This window comes from Panthera leo, chromosome F3 (genome assembly GCF_018350215.1).
Source record: "Panthera leo isolate Ple1 chromosome F3, P.leo_Ple1_pat1.1, whole genome shotgun sequence".
Taxonomy (NCBI): domain Eukaryota; kingdom Metazoa; phylum Chordata; class Mammalia; order Carnivora; family Felidae; genus Panthera; species Panthera leo.
The window spans coordinates 39183944-39209017 of record NC_056696.1 but is presented as its reverse complement, the minus strand read 5'-3'; the positions used below and the strand labels follow the sequence as shown (position 1 = coordinate 39209017).

The 25074-nt window shown below is 38.8% G+C and overlaps 1 protein-coding gene across 3 annotated transcripts in view; it reads right to left on the bottom strand.

Moving 5' to 3' along the window:
* The window catches only part of NR5A2 (nuclear receptor subfamily 5 group A member 2), a 125297-nt gene that overhangs the window by 28515 nt on the left and 71708 nt on the right, over positions 1-25074 (bottom strand). The gene's annotated exons all lie outside the window — the stretch shown is intronic.

Sequence of the window (25074 nt, the reverse complement as noted above, 5' to 3'; positions counted from 1 at the left end):
CAAGGCCAGCCCAGAGTGGGAATCACTGTTGGCGACATAACTGTTATCGCAACCCACTCTCGCCTGCCATGGTTGCTTTCTCGGATATGAGAGTGCAGATGTTCAGCACCAAGAAGTGCAAATAAACCAGACTCTGTCGGTAAGCATATTGTATACCAAGAATTGGACCAGAAGCTAAAGACAAATAGATGAAGAAGAATCATCTCCATCCTTTTTAGTATAGAAGATCCACAAAAGGGGGCGCCTGGGTGGCTCAGTCGGTTAAGCGTCCGACTTCAGCTCAGGTCACGATCTCACACTCCGTGAGTTCGAGCCCCGCGTCGGGCTCTGGGCCGATGGCTCAGAGCCTGGAGCCTGCTTCCGATTCTATGTCTCCCTCTCTCTCTGCCCCTCCCCCGTTCATGCTCTGTCTCTCTCTGTCTCAAAAATAAATAAACGTTAAAAAAAAAAAAAAAGATTCACAAAGGATCCCTTTCACATTTTCTTGTGCCTGAAGATCAATTTTTATTTCACCCCTGTAGATTATTTATTGAGGTAACAAAATATATTAAAAAAGAAAAATCACTTATACAGAAACAATAATTTTAATAATTTATTAATTATCAGAGGTTTAAAAAAATTTTTTTTCAATGTTTATTTATCTTTGACAGAGAGACAAAGCACAAGCGGGAGAGGGGCAGAGAGAGAGGAAGACACAGAATCTGAAGGAGGCTCCAGGCTCTGAGCTGTCAGCACAGAGCCCAATGTGGGGTTCAAACTTGCAAACTGTGAAATCATGACCTGAGCCAGAGTCGGATGCTTAACCAACTGAGCCACCCAGGTGCCCCTATTACCAGAAGTTTTTTTTTTTTTTTTAAATGGTGGGGGTTTTTTTCTCTCAAATTTACAGCTACTATATTTTCTTCATTTTTGATTCAGAACTTTTCCCTTATATATATATCAGTGCTTCCCTGTTTTTTTTTTTTCCAACTCTATAGTACTGTCTTCTCTCCCCATTTTTGAAAGGTATTTTTTTTACTAATGTGATTAATACATAGTAATTAACCAATTACTTCCATTAACCAAAAATTACTTCCATTTTTTTTAACATTTAATCAAAACATACATAACTGCCAATCAGACATCTATTCAGCACAAAATGACTACTGGTGGGGGTATTGACTTGCTACTGTTAAGTAAAAACTAAAGACATTTTGTGTTATTTAGCATTTACAATCTTATTGGAGACACACGTGCAATTTTTAAATGAATTTTTGAAAGTGTTAACAATATTCTGGGTAGTTTGATCATTAATTTTGAATTCCAGTCCCCATTTAGGAACCATGAGTCTCAGAGATCTATCAGCAATTTGCATATGGGAGCAATTTAATAACTATTCCCAATTTAATTTTTTTGATATCTAAAAAGCCATAAAAATCTTTTTATGATTAAAAAATTTCATCTTAAATATATCATAAGTTGCCTTTAAAAAGCTCTCGTACTCACTAGGACAGAGACAAAGAATGCCAGGTGGTTTCAATGGTACCTACTAATGGCTATTTATAGACTGTTAAAATCATAGCTGTATCATGTTAAAACAAACAAATAAGCCAACAAACATACAACATGGTCCTATGCCTGTCCCCACAGAATACTACTACAGTAGTCTCAGGTAAGCAATCCAGAGCAACAGTATTCATTTGGGAGGGATTCAGAAAGCCCAAATATTCTTTTTTCTTATGTATACTTGGAGTACTGCAGATACCTCATATTGACTTTGAAGAATTCTCTATATACCAGTGCAAACCTCACAGATGTGTTTCTGCAAGTAAATTAAGAATGCAAGAAACTTATTGTTAATATCCAGCAACCTTATTAATATTTAGTTATCTAAATATTATAAACCTAACTTAAATATAAATCATTATAAGTATTATGAATCTCACTTACAATTTTATTTCACTTACATTTTTATTGTGCTGTTTATTGAAGTAAGAGCTTAGGGGCACCTGGGTGGCTCAGTCGGTTAAGTGTCCAACTCTTAATTTTGGTTTAGGTCATGATCTCAGTTCATGAGTTCAGGCCCTGCGTTGGGCTCTATGCTGACAGTTCAGAGCCTGCTTGGGATTCTCATTCTCTCTCTTTCTCTGTGTCTCTGTCTCTCTCCCTCTCTGCTCCCCTGCCCTGTGTGTTCTTCCTCAAAATAAATAAACTTAAAAAAAAAAGTGAGAGCTCATATATGTGTGTGGTTACATATAGTATATTCAATAAATTTTTGAGAAATAAAATTATATTTGATAATGATCTTTAGTAAAACTTATAATCATTTATGCAGTATATTCATCCCATAAATTTGTGTGTTTTGAAAGTTCAAATTTCTGAAAGCAGGGGAGACATCCATGTCTGTATGATAAACTGCATTTCTCTTGTATATGAATTTTTCCTTTATGTTCAGGCCTTTCTAGCAGTCATTTCTAAAGCTTTTTTTTTTTAGAGAGAGCGAGAGAGAGTGAGTTGGGAAGAGGGGCAGAGGGAGAGAAAGAGAGAATATTAAACAGGCTGCATGCTCAGTGCAGGCCTCATGAAAAGCTTGATCCCACGACCCTGAGATCATGATCTGAGCCGAAATCAATAGTTGGACGCTTAACCGGGTGCCCCACTGCAGTCACTTTAGTTATTTGGGGCATCAAGTCACTCAGAGTCCTGTAATGGGAGGACCTAGTGTGGTAAGACCTTCTGAGTTTTCAGAGGGAAACTGAAATCCACATTTTATACTGGTTCTCTTAATTTTAAAAGTTAGATCATCTTCTAAAAAAAAAAAAAAAAAAAAAAAAAAGAGGTCCAAATTTTATGAATCAGCCACCAGTTTAAGACATCTACCTAGGTTAGAATTGTTTAGACACAAGGTTGGTGGGATATCTGTTTGAGACTCACCTGAGAATTCATTAATATAGTGACATTCATTACTCAGGAAATTCTGGGCATTATTAACCTCCCCTCCCTGATGATTTTAACGAGCAATCTAACTTTAGAAATTACTGCTGAAACCTAACATGCTTGAGAATCACCTAAGGAGATGGTTAAAATACAGATTCTCGGGCCTTATCCTTAGATATTCCTTCTTAGTAGGTCTAAAAGAGGTTCCCTGGAATCTGTTCTTTTCAGAAGGACCCAGGTGATGCTGACACAGGTGGTCCTTGAACAGGGGCCTAAAGGGCTCACGCCGTAGTAGCACAAACAGCATTTCCACAGGTCGTAGGTATGGGACCCATGTGGAGCAAAGTGGGGTAGTGGCTAGAGCATGGGCAATGAAGTGAGCCAGGCTGCACAGTCCCTTTCTCCACTGCACACCAGCTGACCCTATGAAGCCTCCTCTAGCTGGCTTTCCTCGATTGTAAAATGAGCACATTTTACCTCATAGCAGATTTAGTGACAGAATTACATGAGACAGCAATGTACCTAAAGTGTCTCGGGCAACATCTGGCACATAGTAGTTTCTTAAGAAATATTACTTTTATTAACATCTTCAACATAACACTACTCTAAGTCTTTGAGGCTGGGTAAGATGTTTTATAATAGTATGTTAGATGATGACAAATGCTTAGTAGAGACTGAAAACCACAAAGGGTTAAGAGGAGAGAAAAACCATTTCCCAAAGAGGGCGGTTGGGAAAGTCTCTCAGAGAGAAAGGGAAGGGTTTGTGGAGCTTGAAAGATTGGGGAAAGCTCTGAACGGCATTTCCAGAAAGGGGGTTGAGTAAGATAGTAAGGTGCAACACAGGTTCTAGGAACATCAAAGTGTTCAGTTTGCTGGGGAAAAAACAGCATGCTGAGGAGGGGTAGATGACAATGGGACATGACTGGAAAGGCAGGCTAGAGTCTCACCGTATAGGGCTTCAACATGAGATCTTGCCTATTCTGTGTGTGCGTGTGAGCATGTGCAGATGTGCATGCGCACGTAGTTGTGGTCGCAGTAGTAGGACTAAGGGCTTCCAGGATCTTTGGAAAGAGAGATCTGCTGGACTTCGGTCAAGATGTCTCAGTGAATTCACGTGTGGACATACCCTTTCTGTTTCAAACATATCAATGACAGAAAAATATAAAGAGAGAAAATGACAATAGTTAGGTCCCCAAACAGTATCAACAACTCTGTCAGAAGCAGAAGAGAAATGCAGAGCTGTGGCCAGTGCTGAAACGGTGAACAGTAGCTAGAGTCCAGCTTCTGGAGGCTGATGGGAAATAAAGGACTGTGCATCAGGCAACCAGAGGCAGGACTTACTTGAAGTCCGGGCATGGGACAGGGCTCAGGCAGGCATGCTATTGCTCTGCTCCTTTTATAAAAGGAGGCTGCAAAAAGAGAGAGAGAAACTATTCCTAATATACTGCCTGAGTTACATATTTTGGCAGGCTGTGGAACTAGGGAAGGGGTTCCTGGATTAGAACGGTCTTTGACTGGATCTGATCTAGGTCCAGTATCACTGCAGTGCAAAGCCCTAAATGCCATTATAAGGCTGGCTTTTTGAACTTGGGACGTTGTAGTGTTAGACAGAAGCAAATACAGAAATTATGACTCAAGAGGAGAGCAAAAGAAACCTAAGAGAAAGACATAGAAACAATAAGAGGCACCAAAAATCTCACTCAAAACAAGTCTGCAATTCATAATGTGAAAAAACCATCAAGATATATATTGCTAAGGAAGAAGCCAACAAAACAATTAAAACATCAATTTATGCCACAAGAAATTGTTTCTATGGAAGATTCAGAAGCAAACGTCAAAATTAGTATGCTCAGGATGTTCAAGAAATAAACAGAGGTGTTCCTGGCAGGCTGAGTCAGTAGAGCATGAGACTTTTGATCTTTGGGTTTTAAGTTTGAGCCCCAGGTTAGGTATAGAGATAACTGAAAAATAAAATCTTAAAAAAAATAATGCTGAAGAGATAAATAAAAGGACACTATTGATTTTAAAAAAAACTTTTAAACTTATTTATTTATTTGAGAGAGAGACAGCACAAGCAGCAGAAAGGCAGAGAGAGAGAGAGAGAGAGAGAGGAGGGAGCGAGAATCCCAAGCAGGCTCCATGCTGCCACGTGGAGCTAGATATGGGACTTCATCTCATGAACTGTGAGATCATGGCCTGAGCTGAAACCAAGAGATGGACGCTCAATCAATGGAGACACCTAAGTGCCCCAAGACACTGTTTATTAAAAAAGAGGGGTACCTGGGAGGCTCAGTCAGTTAAGCGGCTGACTTCGGCTCAGGTCATGACCTCGCGGTCCGTGAGTTCGAGCCCCGCGTCAGGCTCTGTGCTGACAGCTCAGAGCCTGGAGCCTGTTTCAGATTCTGTGTCTCCCTCTCTCTGACCCTCCCCCGTTCATGCTCTGTCTCTCTCTGTCTCAAAAATAAATAAAAAATAGGGTCATGTGGGTGGCTCCATCAGTTGAGTGTCCGACTTTGGCTCAGGTCATGATCTCGTGGTTCATGAGTTTGAGCCCCACACCCGGTTTGCAGCTGTCAGCCTGTCAGCACAGAGTTTGCTTCAGATCCTCTGTCCTCCTTTCTCTGTCCCTTTCCAACTTGTGCTTTCCCAAATATAAATAAATTGTTTTAAAAAAAGAAAGAAAAAAATTATGTAATGACATAGGCAAAAATTAAAAACAGTACATATGTTTAAAACAAAACAATAATTATTTATATAAAAAATTTTGATTGATGGGATATATGCTAGGCCACATATAGTTGGAGACAGAATTTGAATTTTTTTTAAGGTAGGCTCCACACCCAATGTAAGTCATATGCTATACCTACTGAGACAACCAAGCACCCCTAGAAGATGATATTAACACAAAAAACAGCACAGTAAGTTGGGGGCAAGGGGTTGGGGAGGAGGAGGGCATAAAAAAGTGCAACACAGAAGATAGATTGAGAGGCTCCAACATGTCTAACAGGAGTTAGCAGAGGGGATTCCATAGAATATATGAAAAGAGAATAACAGAATTTTCCAGTATCTTCCAATAAGATGTGCACTTCTGGAATCAATTTTTACTTAGTTTGTAGTGAAAGTATATTAGCAATAAGAGAAAGCCCTAAAAGTCATGAGGAAGAAATGGCAGTAGACATCCAATAGATTTTTCAAGTGTTCAGAGAAGATATCATCAACATGAAATTTTATATCCAACTAAACTATCATTCACGATGAGGCAAAATTTTAATTATTTTCATACAAATAAAGAATGGTTTAGCAATAAACAGATCAAACTCACCTCTTAAAAAAACAGATTATTAACATGCGACTGTCAAACCACCAAACAAATGCATTCTTGGGCATTTACTCCAGAAAAATGAAAAACTTATGCTCCTACAAAACTTGTTCATGATCTTCATAGAACTTTTATCTGTAACAGTCCAAAACTAGAAACAACCCAAATGTCCTTCAACAGGCAAAAAGTTAGACAAACTGTAGGACATCTGTACCATGGAATACAACACAACCATAGAAGTAGCAAACAATTGATACCCTCATGGATGGATCTCAAGGGAATATTGTTGAGTGAAAAAGGCCAGTTACAAAAGGTTACAAACTGTATAATTATCTTGAAATATCAAAATTCCCGACACAGAGAACAGATTAGTTATTGCCAGGGTTTAAGAAAGGAGAAAAAGGCAGATGTGACTATAAGGGGATAGTGCCAAAGAGTCTGGTGGTGATGGAAAAATTCTGTATCATAATTCCATTGGTAGCTATAACAAATTTATACATGTGAAAAAATTGCAAGAACTACACACAAACGAGTGTATATAAAAAACTGGTGATCCAAGCAAACTGTATAACTGAATAATCTCAATGGACTACACCCATGTCATTTCCTGGCTTTTATATTGATTATAGTTGTATAAGACGTTACTGTGAGGGAAACTGGATGAAAGGAATGTGGGACCTCCGTGTACAATTTTTCTTCCTTTGCAACTTCCTCTAAATCTATAATGATGCCAAATTAGAAGCTAAAAAGGGATTATAGACTGGATTAAAACACACACACACACACACACACACAGAGTCTAGTCACAAGCTGCTTTTAAGAAACCCACCTAAATCATAGAAATCCTATTGAATCAAGTGAACAGCTGAAAATAAAGAGATCAGAAAAAATATTGCCAATATTAATTTTAAAAAGCTGTTAAAACTTTATTACTATCAGACAGAGCAGATTTTAAGATAAAAGAATTAAAAGGAAAAAAAGACACTGTAGTAATATTAGAAATAATCCACCAAGATAGAACATTGTCAAGAATAACATAAATAAATAAAACTTGGCATCTAACAGAGATTGTATTTTTTAGTCCATATGCCACATTTATGAAAACTAAGGATAACATCACAAAAGAAGTTCTAACACAATTATTTCAAGGAATCAATAATATGCACAGCCTTATAATGTAATCAACATAGAATCCAAAAATGAAGATAATCAAACTATCCATTTGTTTGGAAATTTTAAAATATTAAGTGAATCGTGGGTTAAAAAAACAAAACAAAACAAAACAAAACAAAAAACAGATCATAGGGGTTCCTGGGAGGCTCAGGCAGTTAAGCATCAGAATTTGGGTCAGGTCATGACCTCATGGTTTGTGAGTTTGAGCCCCATGTCAGGCTCTCTGATCTCAGTGCAGAGGCCACTTTGGATCCTGTCTCCTCTCTCTGCTTCTCCCTGGCTCGTGCATGCACATTCTCTCTCAAAAACAAATAAACATTAAAAAAAAGATCACAATAGAGATCACAAAATATTTAGAACTGGAAAAAGGGTCACCAGATAAGGCTGCTCAGATTGTGTACCACACAACTGTAAAGGATATACTGACATAAGACTATGATGTTAGTGGTGCCCCCTAGAGTTTTGTAGAGTGATATGCATAACTCTGCAGCAGCATTTCCCACATCAAAACTTCTGCAGATACAATTATGGATGGGCAAAGTGGGAACTTTCAAACACTAAATGCTTTCATGAAAATATACTAACAGAATTTTTAACTCAAGAAGGTAGAATGAGAAGAGCAAAGTAATAAAGATGAGAGCAGCATTTATTGAAATTGGAGTTGAAATAAAGGATCACCAAGACCAAAACCTTTTTACTTAAAAAGAAGGCTAATAAAATGGACAAAAATGTCCATAGTAAGTTGTGAAATTTTAGAAGAATTCCCATTAAAGACTGGAATAAGGCAAGAGTGCTTGTTATCACTGCTTCAAGTCAATACTGCCTAGTCAGTAAAATAAGACAGGGAAAGGAAATCAGAAAGGCAAAGGAAATCAGAAAGGCAAAAGATAAATCTGTATTTCCAGACTATGATGGTCTATATGGAAGGCCCAAGATAAACCACAGAAAACCCATTTCATATGAGAGAATTCAGCAAGTTTGTTAAACACAAATTTTATATATGAATCAGTTACATGTATATTAACCAATGAGAAAAATGTAATAGAAAAAAAATTTGCATTCACAATAAATTCTAAGAGCGACTCTGAATAAATCAATAAAAAATGATACTTCTGGGGAGAAAATTACACGGCATTATTGAAGAAGCTGTACCAAAGCACATGTGACTAAAGGAAAGATAAACTATGTTCATGGATGGGAAGAACTCAGTTCTATGAAGATAATAGTGCTCCCCAAACTAATCTCTAAATATGATGCAATTCTATTCAAATTCCCATTTGTGTCATCTCTGGAATTACAGCAAGCCAATCATAAAGTTCATATGGGAAAGCAAGACCATAAGAATAATTAAGACTATTTGGAAATATAAAGTATAGCAACTACTCAACCAGATATCAAGTATATCAAGAATACTTAAAACATGTGGAATTAGCACAGTGATAATCAAATAGACCAATGGAAGAAAACAGTCCAAGAAGAGACCCACACATACATAGATCTTGAGTATATAAAAAAATGTGACCTTAAAAATAGTGGGAAAGACAAGCTATCCAATAAACTGTGTTGGGACAACTGACTACTAGGGAGGACAGTAAGACAAAATAAAATAAAAACTAGATCTCTACCTCATATTTTACACAAAGTTAATTCTGGGCACATTAAAGACCTAAATTTGAAAAGCAAGGTTTTCATATGTTTGGGAAAAAGCTAAAGGAGGATATATTTTATGATATATAGAACAGATAAGAAAGGATTCCTTTTATGATATATAGAATAGATAAGGAAGGATTCCTTAAAGAAGCTACAAATAAATACAATGTACAGCATGATACATATAGTTATTAATACTGTATTGAATATTTGAAAGTTGTTTAAAAGAGTAGATCTTAAAAGTTCTCATTATAAGAAAAAGATTGTAACTATGTACGATGTGGATATTAACTGGACTTTTATTGTGATCATTTTGCAATATGTACATATCAGATCCTTATGCTGCACACTTGAAACTAATCCAATATGTCGATTATATCTCAATTTAAAAAGGCTACAAAAAGCAAAAACAAATGGTAAAATATTAATGAATGTGGCTACCTCTGTGATAGAAAAGATACGTAAGTGAAACAAAAACCCAATTATCTTTTCTTTTTTTCTATCTTTTCTATCTACCTATCTATTTACCTATCTATTGAAGAGAACGCTTCAAATCAAGAAGGAAAGACATACATCCCAATGGGCAAAGGACATGAATAGGTACTTTAGAGAAACAAAAAATTCTTAATCTCATTGGTAATCAGAATGCAAATTAAATCAGAATAATGACAGAAATTTAATTATAGTATTGATGATGATATTGGGAACCCTCAATTACTGTGGATAGGAATGTAATTTGGCACAGCCACTTAGAACAATTCGGCTACTTCTAGAATTGAAAAGTATTATTCAGAAATATATGTGTAAGAAGACATGTAGAAAAACATGTTCCCTCAGCATTGCTTATAACAAATATCCATCAAGTGGAGAATGGAGCAATAATTGTGGGGTTCGTTATATAATGAAATACTACAGATCAGTAAAAATGATGATCTGGGCTCTGGATTCCTTAAGGATTCCAGAGCTACATGAATCAAAATAGAAATCTGGAAAACATAATATGGAGCAAAGAAAAGGTAAATTAAGGTGTCTTCTAATACTAAAAAGCCTTATTCTTTTCTAAGATAAGTTTCTGCAACTACCTCTTTGAAAGAGGAAGTTCCTGGAAGTTACAATTAGAAATGATACTGTTACAGTATTCAGGGACCCCGATCCTTTTTGACATGGGTTGTCCTGGACAAATGCCAGCACATGTGGTTATCCAATTTGCCCTACAATTTCTTGTAGCTAGGACTAACAAAAACTTTTTTATGATTTTAAAAGAAGTTGCTCATTACAAAAACCCTATCCTGACCATGACTATCAAGAACATACTAAAGACTACATGCTGAAACTTTTACTTTGGTATTCTTAAAACACTTAAAAACATGCACGAATTCATTTTTAAATGTCCATTTCCTGTTCTTTTACTCTACTTAGTCTAGTCCTCTGAGTTTGAAGCTAGCCATATTAAACAAAAGGGAGAATCTGTTAATAATCCAGGCTAAGAATCTCTGATAAATTATCAGCTTCTGTTCACAATAAAGCTTTGTAAGAAGATAGGAATTTGGGCACCAGATGCTTCTTCACATTAAAAAGAAAATCTGCATAGAGTCAGCATGAAAGATAAATACCCTATAATTTCAACAGTGCTTCTGACTTTGCAGTGATAAAACTTGCAATCCCATTCCTAAAACTGGTAAATAGGAACCAGCCCTGGATGAAACCACTCTTGGCAACCTTGAGAGGGATGTTGGTGAGAAGGCATTGCTAACCATTAAGAAGGGACTTTCATGAAATATCCAGAAGGATCAGATTTCCTCCAAATTCATAATGGGTCTACTTTATGTAGAAGGGGTTATCTTGATAATAAATGACAAGCATTTGTATAGTGCTTTATGGTGTACAGATGCAATCATTTCACCAAAAAAAGCAGCAGTGAGTAGTGGAAAAAATCTGGACTTTGGAATCTGAGGTGTGTTTACGTCTCTGTTCTATTAGTTTCTAGCTGGGTGATTTTCTGTAGTTGTTTGACTTCTGTTCTCAAAGAAGAGTAGTAAAACAGGAACAGCTCACTTCTTGTCTAAGATTTGCTGTGAGGATTAGAAACAATATGTGTAAGGTGCTCTGCTCATAGAAGACAAAAGAGGCAGCTATTATACTAAGAAAACCAAAGAGGTAGCTATTATAATTGAACACACTAATTAAGCAAGTATCACATTTGTTTGCTTATTTTTAAGTATTGCTTTTAATACAAACTATATTCCAGGCATGATGCTAAGTGCTAGGAATATAGAATGAAAACAGACCTGGCACTCTGGTTGTGGGCCATCCAAAACAATTACAAAATAGAGTGGAGATCTGTGTAATAAGCGACAGGGATTCAGAGGAAGAAGTGTGAGTCTGTCTGTGCAGACTTCTCAGAGGTTATCTTGAACCAAGACATGATGCACTCATCTGACACAAGAACCTGCAAGATAGTCACTGGTGTCCACGTTTTAGAGCCAAGGAAGCAAAGATCCTAGTAGACTTGCACGTTGTTATTAACTAGGGATTCTGCCAACATGCCTGTTATTCTGCTTCTAGGTGGTAGAACCCAGAAGACTGGATTTCAAAGTTCCACATCTTTGAACTGTGAAAACGTTTTAACCCATGCACAAGTTCATGTTTCAATCCTCACTCATTCTTCCACCCCCTTAGTCCCTTGAACTTGAAGCTAGTAATATGAGGGGAGAATCTGCTAATATTCTTTTTATTATACAATTACTATTACTAGTTTTTATTAATAAGGCATCATATTATTTTGCCAAACGTGTCTTAAGTAAAGAATAAAGTTCATTGCTCTAAAAAGTTTTCATTTCTCAAATTCCAACAATGTCCTTGGAAGGATTAAATTACCCAGGACTTTAGTTCCAAAAGACGTAGTAGGGCTCCTCTAAGTGAAATCTTCTGTTTTGTATGGTTGAAGTCAATTTTTGTTTACCCATCAGATTTAGAGACTATGTATAAGTCTGAGAAAAGAAATTCAAACTTTTTAGGTAAAGTTAACTATAAACACTTCCAATTCTAGAAAATCAGACGAAAAACGTTGAAGAATTTCCTGGCATAAGCATTCTCCAGGGAGCAGGTGTCCACCTGGTCACTCCACTTTGTCAGGTCATCATTATGTAAGGCCTCACCAGCCTAGACAGAGGACTAATTGTTTACTATTTGACTTTGGTTTGATCTTGGGATTTGCAGTAGATAAAATAAAGGGAGTGACTTGAGTTTGCTTCCTCTGACATCTCTCAAGATACCAAAGGTCATAATGGCTCCTTTTGTTAGTAGATCAAAGATTTTAAACTGTGGCTTGGTACTGAATTCACATAGCAGTTATTGCTGACATGAGGAAGGCCTTTTTCATATAATCTGTAGATCCAAGAAGATCAGATCTGAGAAGAGGTATTTCCCAATAAGGAACCTTCACTTAGATGACTTTTGCTGATGTAAACACAGATGCTTTAAATGATAATAATTTATCGATACCGTGTGTCAGATGTGCTAAGTTCTCCACAATAACTACTGCATTTAACCTCTCCCAACAATCTTTAGGTAGACCATCATGATTTCAATATTACCAATGGGGAAATTGAGGTGATGCAAGTTGGCTAAGGATGCAAATAGAAAAGAAAAAACCGAGCTCAAGTCTGCAGTCTTTACCACTAGACCACACCACCTCCATAGTAGAGAGCTAGTTTTGAACGCCTCCCGTTTTCCTCTGTTGCTATTTCATACATTACTCTTCCAGACCCACACCCTAAGACTTCCTTTCCTGTGTAGTACAGAGTGACAAGTCTGGAATCAGGAAACCTGGCTTGGAGCACGGGCTCAGACTCCTTGCCACTCCTTAGGCACGCTAGCCACGTTGTGCATCTAGTCATGTTCCGTAAAATCACTGTAACTTTTAATATTACAGGCAAAAATACTTTCTAAATAAAGTTCTGCATGTAAATCAGAATGGTGGTTGTGGGGGGATAGGGCAGACAGAAAGTCATTATTTAATGGGTGCAGAGTTTTAATGCTGGACGATTAAAGATCTTCCAAAACAATACGAATGTACTTCATGCCATTTAAAAATGGCTAAAATGGCATATTTCGTGTTGTATATATTTGACTACAATTTGTGAAAATAAAAGAAAAACTCGGTACTTTAGAAAAAGAAGTCCTACGTAGACAGTAATACTGACATAATAGTTATTTTCTCTTAGGCCAAACAGTAGAGAGAAAGGAGTATTTCAGGTGTGCTATCAATGACTATTTATTACCAAGGCAGACAAAATGATACACAGCTAGAATGTGGCCATGCTCCATAGGGATTAGGCAGAACTGTCCAAGTTGAGGTCAGCATTGTCACTCAGGTCACACTGACCTTTATGCATGGCACAGAGCTCCGTGTCCCCCCAGCGAAGCTGGGAGAATCAAAGTATGAGCTACTGTGGGCCAGCTGTCTTCCTCCAAAGTTCAGGGCACCCAGACACAGCATGCGTAACACAGCCCTGATGCAATAAAAGGTAATGCGCATGCTTTACTCTTCTAGAAAATTATTTTTATGCATCACAGTGATGACATTTTTAGATTCAGTTGAAAAGGATGCTTGCCCCCGCTGCAAAAAAAAAAAAAGAGAAAAAAAAGATACCTAATTTTGAAACTAATGTAAAAGTGGTATTTCAAGAATTACTGAAATCCATGGCTGTGTTCTTTTCCTGTGTGTAGTATCCAAAAATTTCAGTGTGAGCCCTGACTCCGCACGATTATGCACAAGTCACTTAACCCCTTGAGTCTCAATCTTCTTATCCAGAAGGGAGAGGTGGACATGTTGCAGGTTCATTTCTATGGTAAAATTCTAGGATTTGGTTTCCTTTCAGGACTGAGGCCAAAGTTTCTGTCAGAAAGCTGGGTAGCAGAGGGTGTGGGGGGTTAGGCATGGTGTTCCCTGCTGGAGCTCTTGGTGACCACATGCACGGTGTCCCAACTCTTTTCATGCCTCCGATCGCTGTCGGATTTGTGTAACACGAGGATTGAGAAAGGCTTTTTTTTTTTTTTTTTAAGTGTTTTTTTTTTTTTTTTCCTTTATGTTTAAGTAATCTCTACTCCAACATGGAACTCAAACTTACATCCTGGAGATCAACTCGCACGCTCTACTGACTGAGCCAGCCAGGCGCCCTGAGAAAGGTATTTTCTTTGACAAAATAGGCTAGACGAGACTAATGTGTGTGTGGAGCATGCATTGGTTCAGTGGGAAGAGGAAAAGGAATGGAAGAGAAGCTGTGGTCAATGCATCATGCAGTGTTGCGATGATGTGTTGTGTATTAGACTTTCCACTCGATGCATTCCACCTTTTTCATTAGTGTCCCCTGGGTCCTAAGTGCGGTTCTGCGTCACATTGAGGACTTTCTCTCTTTGGAAAGACTGTAGGTTGCCAGTTCACATGCTGCCTAGGACACTGGCTTTGCACATAGTAGACACTCAACATATATTGTGGGATTCACTCTTTCACACTGACGAAAGACCTTTAAACTTCACATTTGTTCTTGGTTCCTGTCATGAATTGTTCTATTTGGAATTTAACCCTCTTAACCAAACACGGCCAGAACTCAAGATTGGACTCACTGGATCTTAGCAGTAAACTAGAAAGAAGGTTTGGGGCACCTGGGTGGCTCAGTCAGTTGGGCACCCGACTTTGGCTCAGGTCATGATCTCACAGTTTGTGGGTTTGAGTCCCGTGTCAGGCTCTGTGCTGACAGCTCGGAGCCTGGAGCCTGCTTCAGATTCTGTGTGTCCCTCTCTGTCACTGCCCCTCCCCTGCTCGTGCTCTGTCTCTCTATCTCTCAAAAATAAATAAATATTAAAAAAAAAAAACAAAAAGGAAGTTTAATGAATTCCTCAGAAGTGAGTCACTGAGTGACTCCATTCTAGAAACCACATCCCAGGAGTTCACTAGAATGTCAGATCTACACTGACCACATTAACCATGTAGCCTCTTTGGAGTCTGGACTAGCACAGCCACTGCATTCTGAGATTTTAACAGTGTGGGGGGTTACCGCTGAAGAGGAGAGAAATACCGACCAGAGCAGTCAGGGTTGACATCTTTTTCGTTGCTGGTGAGTCCCAGTTTGCCAGGCCAATACAGCTCTGAAAAATCATCTCACTAAACAGCAGTAGTTAGCAAAATGACAATATTAGTATTAACAACTAAAAAATAATAAATATTTTTTAAGCATAAGCTACTCAGAAATATGCCTAAACAAATGCTATTTAGGCAATTATATTCTCGTGCCAGTAGATAACAAATGATAATCACTTCTTCCATGGCTGTAAATACGTATTGATTAAGTTCAAACTTAGAACTCCAAAATGAATTATATCTGGTCATTGCTAAACTGCTTTGCTCACTGAAAGAAAAAAAAAATCCACACAACACCTATTATACTGCATTTAATTAAGACAAGCATCAACTTTATGTGCCATCATTTGCTTCTGCCAAATCTCTATGGTGTAAATATTGAACGGTGGCATCCCTTGAATGCTAATCAATCTTTTCTGAATTTCAAATGATTACATAAATTTTGGGAAATGCTTATTTGCCAGCATTACCCTCAGCTGCATATATATCAGTGAGGCATTAGTATGAAGATATGCATAGTTATTTGACAAGTGTCTAGTGAGTGTTTTTCTAAATTAGAATATCATATATGAAAAGGTAAAAGCAGAGACTGAATGCTAATTACAAGAAGAACCCTGGGATCTCTCCTCTGCTTATCTGACTTCAGGAGGCACAATTTAACCAATGCACTTGGGTGACGATGTGAGATGCACACTGCATCGCTAGACAGGCCAGTAAGTGCGAGTGTGTGTGTGAGCGGATGTAGGAGTGTGGCACATGCACGTCTGTGTACATGTACAAACAGAAGCGTTTGCACAGGGGAGTGTATGGTCATACTTAGAGGAAGGCTGTAACAAAGCAGATACTGTGACCAGCCTCAGAAAGGACTATTACCACATAATGGGAAGGCTGTTTTCTGCTGTGTTAAGACCATCTTTTACACAGATACCAGGTAAACAGAAGTTGGTGATGTGCCGACTGTTGTGCTGGTTTCAAAACTGAGTATTTACAGACATACGCTGGCACGCGCAGATAGAAATTTGTACTGTTTTTCCACCCTTCTGAAGTTTTTCTGACACTTCTGGAGGGAGGCAGTCAACTAAGGAATGGGACCAGGCACTCCTATTTCACTTCCTAGGTTAGCTGGAGATTTGCTTTATAGCAAACTATACCTGCGCTCTCATTCTCTGATTTATAAAGTGAATGGTCCATTTTGCTTTAGGCACTGCAAACACAGAGTTTAACCATTGTGATCAAATCTCTCTGTTGGATTTGGAAACCTCTTTTGTTAACCGGATTTAATGTTGCAAAAAAGTGAAAGGTAAATTCATGTTTCCCTTTGTTCCTGTTGCTTTGCTCTTTCTTGGGGCTCCTGGGTGGATCAGTCGCTTAAACGCCCGATTTTGGCTCAGGTCATGATCTCACAGTTCGTGAGTTCAAACCGTGCGTCGGGCTCTGTGCTGACAGCTCAGAGCCTGGAGCCTGCTTCAGATTCTGTGTCTCCCAATTAGGGGCCAAGATGGCAGAGCAGCATGGAAGTTCTCTACTTCTCTCATCCCGGATTCTACGTCTCCCTCTCTCTCTGCCTCTCCTTCATTCATGCTCTGTCTCTCTCTCTCTCTCTCTCTCTCTCTCTCTCAAAAACAAATTAACATTAAGAAAATTAAAAAAAAAAAAATGTGCTTTCTTATTGCACCCTTATCCCCAACCTCTCTGCGAACAGGGACACTTATGATGGTAGAAAGTCTCAGACCCAACAAGCTGCTGGGCCTCTGGAGAGCTGGGCAAAAAAAAGAAGGGGTATCCTCTTTCTTTTTGTAACACCTTACATTTCCTTCTCCAACAGTGTACTCCAGGACATTTGCAGGTGACTCTGGAAGTGCTGAGGGAGCTCCGGACACCAACTGTGCCCCCATGCACACACCCTCTAGGGGTCTGGAGCTCAGGAAAGGCAGGTGCAGGAATCCTGACACAGCCCAGGCCAGAGCAACTTTTCTTTCTCAAGACCACTCCACAACTGGCCAATCATCAGGTGACCCTGCAAAACTATTTCCTCTGCACAGGAGGTGGGATTTTGAAAAGCATCGTCACGATTTACACTGCAAAGCCATGCTACCCATCCGGACTTGGGTTCACAGGTGGGACTGCAATTTAATCAACCAGTTTTCACCCTCCTCTGCACGATTAGGCTATGCTGCCCAAGGGGAGCCAACAACCAAGCAGGTGGCATGAGGGGAGTATGCATGGTGAAGTCTTTTCTCAGCACAGGACAGGACAGGACAGACCAACCTTGGTGGTCGCTTCGTAATAGTCTTTCTTACTGAGCAATACAGCAAGGAGTCTTCCCTTCAGGGGCCCTGACTGAACCGCCATGCTTTCTGGGCTATGTTAACACAGAAGCCTCTACAAGTCTCTTAATGACTCCACGTTTAATATTCATACAGGTCCTTATAGTCTCTTATCAAGTGAGATGTGAGATCACTAGTTGCTCTGCAATTCTTTGCCCATTTATAAAGCCTTCATTTTTCAAATGAAGTGTATATATATGCCAGTCTTCACAGTGATGAGAGAGTTCCCATTATGTGATTGCTTGTGATCAAGTCTTAAGCTCTGCACAGAGATGCTGACTTGAGCTTGGGTCACATGAAACCTGTCTCCCTGTTGGCATTTTTGCTTGACCAACTGCTTTGCAGGGAGCTTGGACAGTGCATCTTGGCTGGGTTCTGATATTGAAAATCAGGAGGAGAAATGATATTCTTAGGAAAGGAAAACAAAGGATAGATCTTTATTTAAATAGTAAAGCAGAATTACTACACATAATTCAAATAAAGAAAAAAATACCTATTACATCAAAAACTAAGCCTACTGGAAAGCTAATTGCTGAAATTAAATTTTCCCACCTAAAAGACTGAACTCATCCACACTTTCCAGCTCGTAAACGCAGTGCAATTTTATTTACTATTAACAATGTCAACATCATAATGCACAAACAGAGTTATGGCGGGCCCCTTCAGCAGAGTGGAAGGTTCTACCTGAAGGTAGAATTTACCAATTCTCCCCACCAAGGAGCTTCATCTCCTGAACTTTAAAGACACGTTTGGCTCCTCTCTTTTCTATCTGAGGGTTTTTGATGCTGACGACCACCAAAGGGAAAGAGTATGATCACCAAGTTACTTTTGTTCATTTTCTCCTTTTAACATTACAAGGAGCGAGCTCAAGTAGATAAGAAGAGAGACAAACAAGCAATGAAGGCTTATGATCATTTAGCTTTCCTAAAGTTCAGTAAATAATCCAGAGAAAATGCTAAACCTCTAGGCAACAGTAACTATAAGAAGGAATTCTTTGGTGAGGGAGGTACCAAGGTTATGAGGCAAGTGCTTTCTACAAGCTTCCTGAAGCTGAAACCCAGAGCTCACCTCATCATGAAACAAACAAACAAAAAACAACCTATGATATATTTAGAAGCCAAGGGAAGTAAAAAGCTTTATTATTAGTTAGCATTTTCATTCAATAAAGATGGGAAATTTACATAAAACAGTCCCCTGTTTACACATGAGAGTTTGGTTTTCTTTTTGGTCTATATTCCTTAGAGAATTTTCTATTTTGTCTATATAGATGGCGCCTTAGTATGTATGTAGTATTTTCAAAATATTGGTTGATGAGTTCAAATGACTGTGAAGAAGATACTGTGCCGTTGCAGAGAAAACACAGCCTAGCATTTGGGGTTGTTAGTTCTAGACCTGGCTCTGGTCCTATAATGTTGAATAAATCACCTAGTTTTTACAACTCCAAAATGGGAGGGAGACGATGTCTTAGGTCCCTTCCTTCTGTAAGAGAGAAACTGAGTGATTTCCCACCTGAAGATGTTTTATTATTAACACTACCAAAGAAAAGCACTCCTGCCACTTCCTTCTCTGGCTCATTTTGGTATCAGACACTCTCAGTGTCTCAGTTTCAAACAGAACCGAAATACTGATCATCAGTACTTAATTCCATTCATTATTTTATTCACAAAGGAAGACTCTGTTTAGTCTCTAATTTCCTTATAAAAACCCCTTTCATAATGTGAAGACTTATAGCTTTACTTTCTAAACTAAAAAAATATGTCACATTCTCTAATATTTATCCATAGGATCTATTTTCTAGCCTCTCTCTTAAAATTTTGTGCCTGCATTTTTATTATTGTTCTTGCTAATTTTTCTAGTTTCCATTACTTGTTTGTTGTTTTTTTTAACTTAGAAGTTGGAAGGTAAAGCCTTCTTTCATTCATGAATGCAATAAATATTTATTAAAAACCTATATTATGTCAAGTGGTATGCTAGGAGCAAAACAAATATACTTCCTGTGTTCATGGACATTCTAGTTTATTAACCTGATAGATAAGAGGTCTTTGCTTCACTAAAAATACTAGAACAACCGTAGAGCACTCTTTGTTTAGTTTAAGTCTCAGACATTTCACCAACAGCTTGGATGGTAATTTACATTAGAGGTAATACGTTTAACTCTTCTAAAGTAAAGGAGTTGGGGCGCCTGGGTGGCTCAGTCAGTTAAGCGTCCAACTTCATGAAGCTCAGGTCACAATCTTTATGGTTCATGAGTTTGAGCCCCACATTGGGCTCTCTGCTGTCAGCACGGAGCCTGCTTGGGATCCTCTGCCCCTTCCTCACTCCCATGTGCGTGTGCTCTCTTTCAAAAATAAACATTAAAAAAAAAAAAGAATAAAGTAAAGGATTTGTGATCTGACACTAGAGAATGCCTGAACCAAACCTGGAGATGAGGCAAACAGCCCTGCAGCCAGCTTTGTTCTTGAATTAAGCACGTTCAGCACTTCTTACCAAGAAGGCTCAGGCGGCAGTTTCGTGAAGGGCATCTGATGGGCAGTAGCTTTCCCTGTTGAGCCTCCCCCAAGGCAACCACAATGCATCTTCCCTGGGGCAAATGCCTCCATGCGGATGACTCTTGCCTGGGATGTGGGGTGGTATAATCAATGCCTCATTCAAAATTTAGAAATTTGGTGTGAAGCAAAGAGCTACCATGATGAACAAAGAATATGACTTTGTCCATCCATTCAAGTTGTAGACAAGATTCCATCAATGTCAAGGAGTTGTACAACATTCCTCAACTACTGTTAGTTAACATGGGCTGAAAGCCTATGATTTTGCATTTGCTTGGAACAGACATGCATTTATCACCTGGTTTTAGTCATTACTGTTCTTTTTAGATTTTCTGCAAACTTGCTTTCCCAAGGAGCTAATAAATGAACATTTCCCCTCATACACTGGGAGAATGCAAACTGGTAATAGAAATAACTTAATTTTGAGGTGTCAGTTAGAGAGTTCTCTGAAAAAACTAGTCTCAGAAAACCAACCTGCACCTGAGGTATGACTTTTAGCTAAACTACCTCCTACTACATGGTACAACCCACTTTGGTAAAGGCTTTGTTTTCAATTTAAAATTAAGGAAATCCATTTATGCATCTATTTCATCAGTAACATTTTGTTAAGTCTCTACTGTGTACCAGGCAATGTGCTAAAAACCGGGGATACCGAGAAAAAGTAAAGGACAATTTCTAACCTCAAGTGAGACCCAGTCTAGAGCATGTCTGCACAGAAACACTGCAGGGCAGAGCAGAATCTTCCACCATTTCAGTGCACTTAGCCTACACTTGGGGTAGATATTAGCTATGTTTTAGGCTGGGAAAATCCCTTCAAAGAGAATAACAATCTCTTTAACTCAGCTGAATATAAAAGAGTGCTTTGAGAAATACTGGCTAGCCAGAGAAGAGAATAATTGACAACAAATCAAGGGCATTTATTAGGGAAGATAAGAGGCAATAGGCCTCTAGTACTTTCTCTAGCCACCTGGGAGGTAACAAGAGTCCAGCGGCATCTAACCATTGAGTCTCGAGGCTAAGAAAATCCAAAGACCAGAGAGTAACCTCTTAGTTGGCACATTCTGGTTACTCGTTCCTTTGAGCACTTAACCCATACTACTAATATTCCTGATGGGCTTGGACATATAATGACACCATTCAGGATGCTGTAGTTAAAAACCAGGTCAGCTTCCCAGTTCTGCCTTTGTTTTCAGGAGATCAAGTTTGTGGGAATTCATGTCTTCGGAATGCATGCAGTAATGACGTTATTTGAGGGTCATGATTCCACACACATCTTCTACGAGATTTACTTCTGCATTGTTGGTGAAAGACAGAAAATTCCCTTTCATCGGTCACTTTCATTCCCTTTTAGAAGGTGGGACTACAAACCGATATATAAACTTCAAAAATGTTATTTTATCTTCTCTTGAGTCATCAGTTGTAAATGGCCAACTTAGAATATCTCCTTTTCTGCCAAATTATCAATGGGTTCAAATTATGTTACCTCATGGAGGAAGATATATTTAACAGTGTTTTAAGAAAACATTACAACTAACTAGCAGACTGGACTCCCAGAGTCTACTACATTATATACACAAAAATATCCTGAGAGAAAGGGCATTTTTTACTTTTACTTTTATTCAATCAGCTTAACCAATTGATATCTGCTCCTGGATATAACTTGAGGAAGAGAAAAAAATTAGGCAGCAGAATGGAGAATTTTTAGCCAACTATACTTTTAAGTTTAGTCCTGTCATTAGCTTCTTGTAGAATCAGGAATCAGCTTTAGTGAAGAATGACTTTTGGGAGGAGGATGGTTGCTACTGGAACTTGATTTGGCTCAACTAAGCGACTATTGCTCCTCTAGATTTTTCTTTTACAAAATTTTTTTTAATGATTATTTATTTTTGAGGAAGAGAGAGAGGCAGAGGGTGAGCAGGGGAGGGGGAGAGAGAAAGGGAGACACAGAATCTGAAGCAGGCTCCAGGCTCTGAGCTGTCAGCACAGAGCCCAACATGGGGCTCAAACTCATGAGCCATGAGATCATTACCTGAGCCAAAGTCGGATGCTTAACCAACTGAGCCACCCAGGCACCCCGTCCTCTAGAGTCTTCTATTCTGGTTCAAGCACCCTGAAACCTGGGACTCATGTGGGACTTCTTCCTCCTAACTGTCATTATCCCATGGTTTGCATCCTATGGACTGTTAAAACCAACCCCAAATATACTTTCCATCCTTGTTCCTCTCCAGTCCACTTTCCGTATCACTTCCAGAAAAGCAAATCAACTTACATTACCCACCTAACTCCTTTTTTAAAGAATTTGGCTATACTTTCTAAATGCCCAGAGAATGAAGACCATGGCACCTCTTTTTGTTAACCACTGCATCCCCAATGCCTATCTTAACACCAGAAACATAGTAATACTCAGTACACATTTGTTGAATGCCTTAAGACTTTCCATGACTGGGCTCTTGCCCACCACTCTGGCCATAACTGAGGCTTCTCTCAAGCCATACTGATGTCCTACTAGCTCTTGAACTCATCTTGCTCTCACTTGCCTTCACACTTTTGCATCAGCCAATCTTCTGGCTTAAAATGTTGTGCCTACTTGGGCTCACGTCCTACTTGCCCTCACCAAATCTAGGTGGGAAACACTGTTTCATCTCCCAAGAGAATACTACTATAATCCTCTTTCAGCGCCGCACTTGACCACTGATCAGTCCACAAAGTCCTCATTTTCCTCCAGGATCAGAGAGGCTCAAGGCTGGGCTGGGATCAAAACATCCGTTTTCAGACTTGATGGGGCTGGGGTGGGCTGGGGTGGGCTGGGGCTTGCAAGGTTCATGAGGGTTTGAGATAGCAGGTACTGACTCTGGACACTGCTGTGCCTTTGAAAGGTGGCTCTGCTAGGATTTCATTCCCATTACAGGAGTAACAGGTGTTCGGGGTTAGTCCAGGTACCTAAAGGTTAACTGTCCCCATACCTCAATAAAACTGCCAAAAAAAGCTTATTTATTGTTTCTCTGGAGGAAAATGTTTTCCATGTGCAAATTGGAAACTACCTGCACTTTATTGCCAGTTACTGTTTCTTGCTTCTTCAAAAATAAACTCTAAGCCAAAACTCTATGTACCTCTGACATGAAAGCCATGCTTTCCTTTTTTCCCCTTAAGCAACAAACAGGTGTAGTTTTAAGAGACACTGAGCTCGTTATTCAGTGGTGTCTAGGTTCAGTACACATTTGTTGAATGCCTTAAGACATTCCATGACTGGGCTCTTGCCCACCACTCTGGCCATAACTGAGGCTTCCCTCAGGCCACACTGATCTCCTACTAGCTCTTGAACACAATCAAATAAGAGAGTGTGTGGCTGAGGTTCTGGTAAATATAGGGCCCAATGGTTCAGGATGGTAATTTGTAAGGTTCAGAGGTTACAAGCACTACAGGACCACCATCCCACCCCCTACTTCCATTGTACTGGCAGAGAACATAAGAATTTTGAAAAACGATGAAGGAAAGACTAAAAGGGAGGAAAACGAAACACGGTTCATGGTTAATCTCTCCATCTTCAAATGCAATGCAGTTATTCACCTAATTTAAAATACGATTGAAGTGACAGGACTCTCTTTAAATATTTTGTCCCTAAGATGCTGTAAGATTTCTTACACATACATTACCACGTTTTCCATTTAATTACTGATCAAAAGGCGCTAGTCGAAAAGACGAAGATCTTGCCATAAACCAGAATGATTTGTGAGATTACAGCATGTAGGCCTGTGCGATCTTCCTCTTGATTTTCTAAACACTGTTCATGGGTAAAAGATGTAGACTTACTTGAGTAGAACTTTCCTATTTATAGTGGTTAATACAGAAACCACACAGGATCCAGTCCCGGCGTTGCAAACCTTTGAACACCACATCTATGAAATTCTGTTGTCTTTTTAAATTTTCAGTAACATTTCTCTTTGCTATATTTATCACATTTTCCAAAATATGAAAACGTTCTTTTTATTTTAAATGTTGACTACATGTGAAAAATTAACTCTGGTTCTATTACTTCAAACTATCCCTTTATTAGCAACAGTTGTGCAGTGCTGTCACGAAGAATTTTAAAATGAAAGTACCAAATTTGGAGAGTAGACACATCTGTTTTACTTCGCAGTTTGTTTTATTGTTTTATTTCTTCGGCTATGAATTCACAACTATCTTATAACTGAAGACTAAAGAAAAAACATATGTTGGTAAATCTGATTTCTGCAGTGTTTTCACTCGGGGGAAGTTGCCTCCCTCAGCTGTCTGCCAATAAGTAATAAATGGACTTGGCAAAAAGTTTATTTAAGTTGGCTTTATTAAGCCAACAAAATACAGAAATCTAGTATGGGACAGGCAGAAAAATCTGTTCCTTTGAAGTCAATAAAAATCCATCTCCTTAATCCTTTTTTTATTCCAAGCAGTGGTGATTTTTCTCAACTGACTCACTGAGAACCTTGATTTAGCCAATCTGTCTTGCTTAGTTATCTTTCTTCTCCAAAGCTTTCCTAAAGAAGCATCCTTTCCCCTTGACAACCATCATCTTTTATACTTGCATAGTGATGCATCTGGTTATAAACATTCTCTGGTTAATCCTGATAGAGATTTAAGAAACAGGCTTTTAATTACTATCCATCATTTACAGTAAAAACAGCAGTAGCTTGCAAGCTGCAACAAAAGGCACATAGAAATCATCAATAGCAGAAGGATGGCTCCAATTCGATACCATACGTCCTTCCTAAGCAATCTCCATTCAACCTTCTGACACAGTTTTATATAACTGCTGCTTACTCATTATGTCCATTATGAAAGAAAATTCAGGACTCCAGTCTAATAACTCCTTTTCCACCCCTAACCCACCTACTAACAAGCTATGAATCATGCAGAAGGATATACATAAAAATATATTCACGCTTGAAGATTCTGTGATTTGAAAAGAAGGGCATTACCTTGGTAGAACAAAAACATGCATTGACTTCAAGACACTCCGAGACT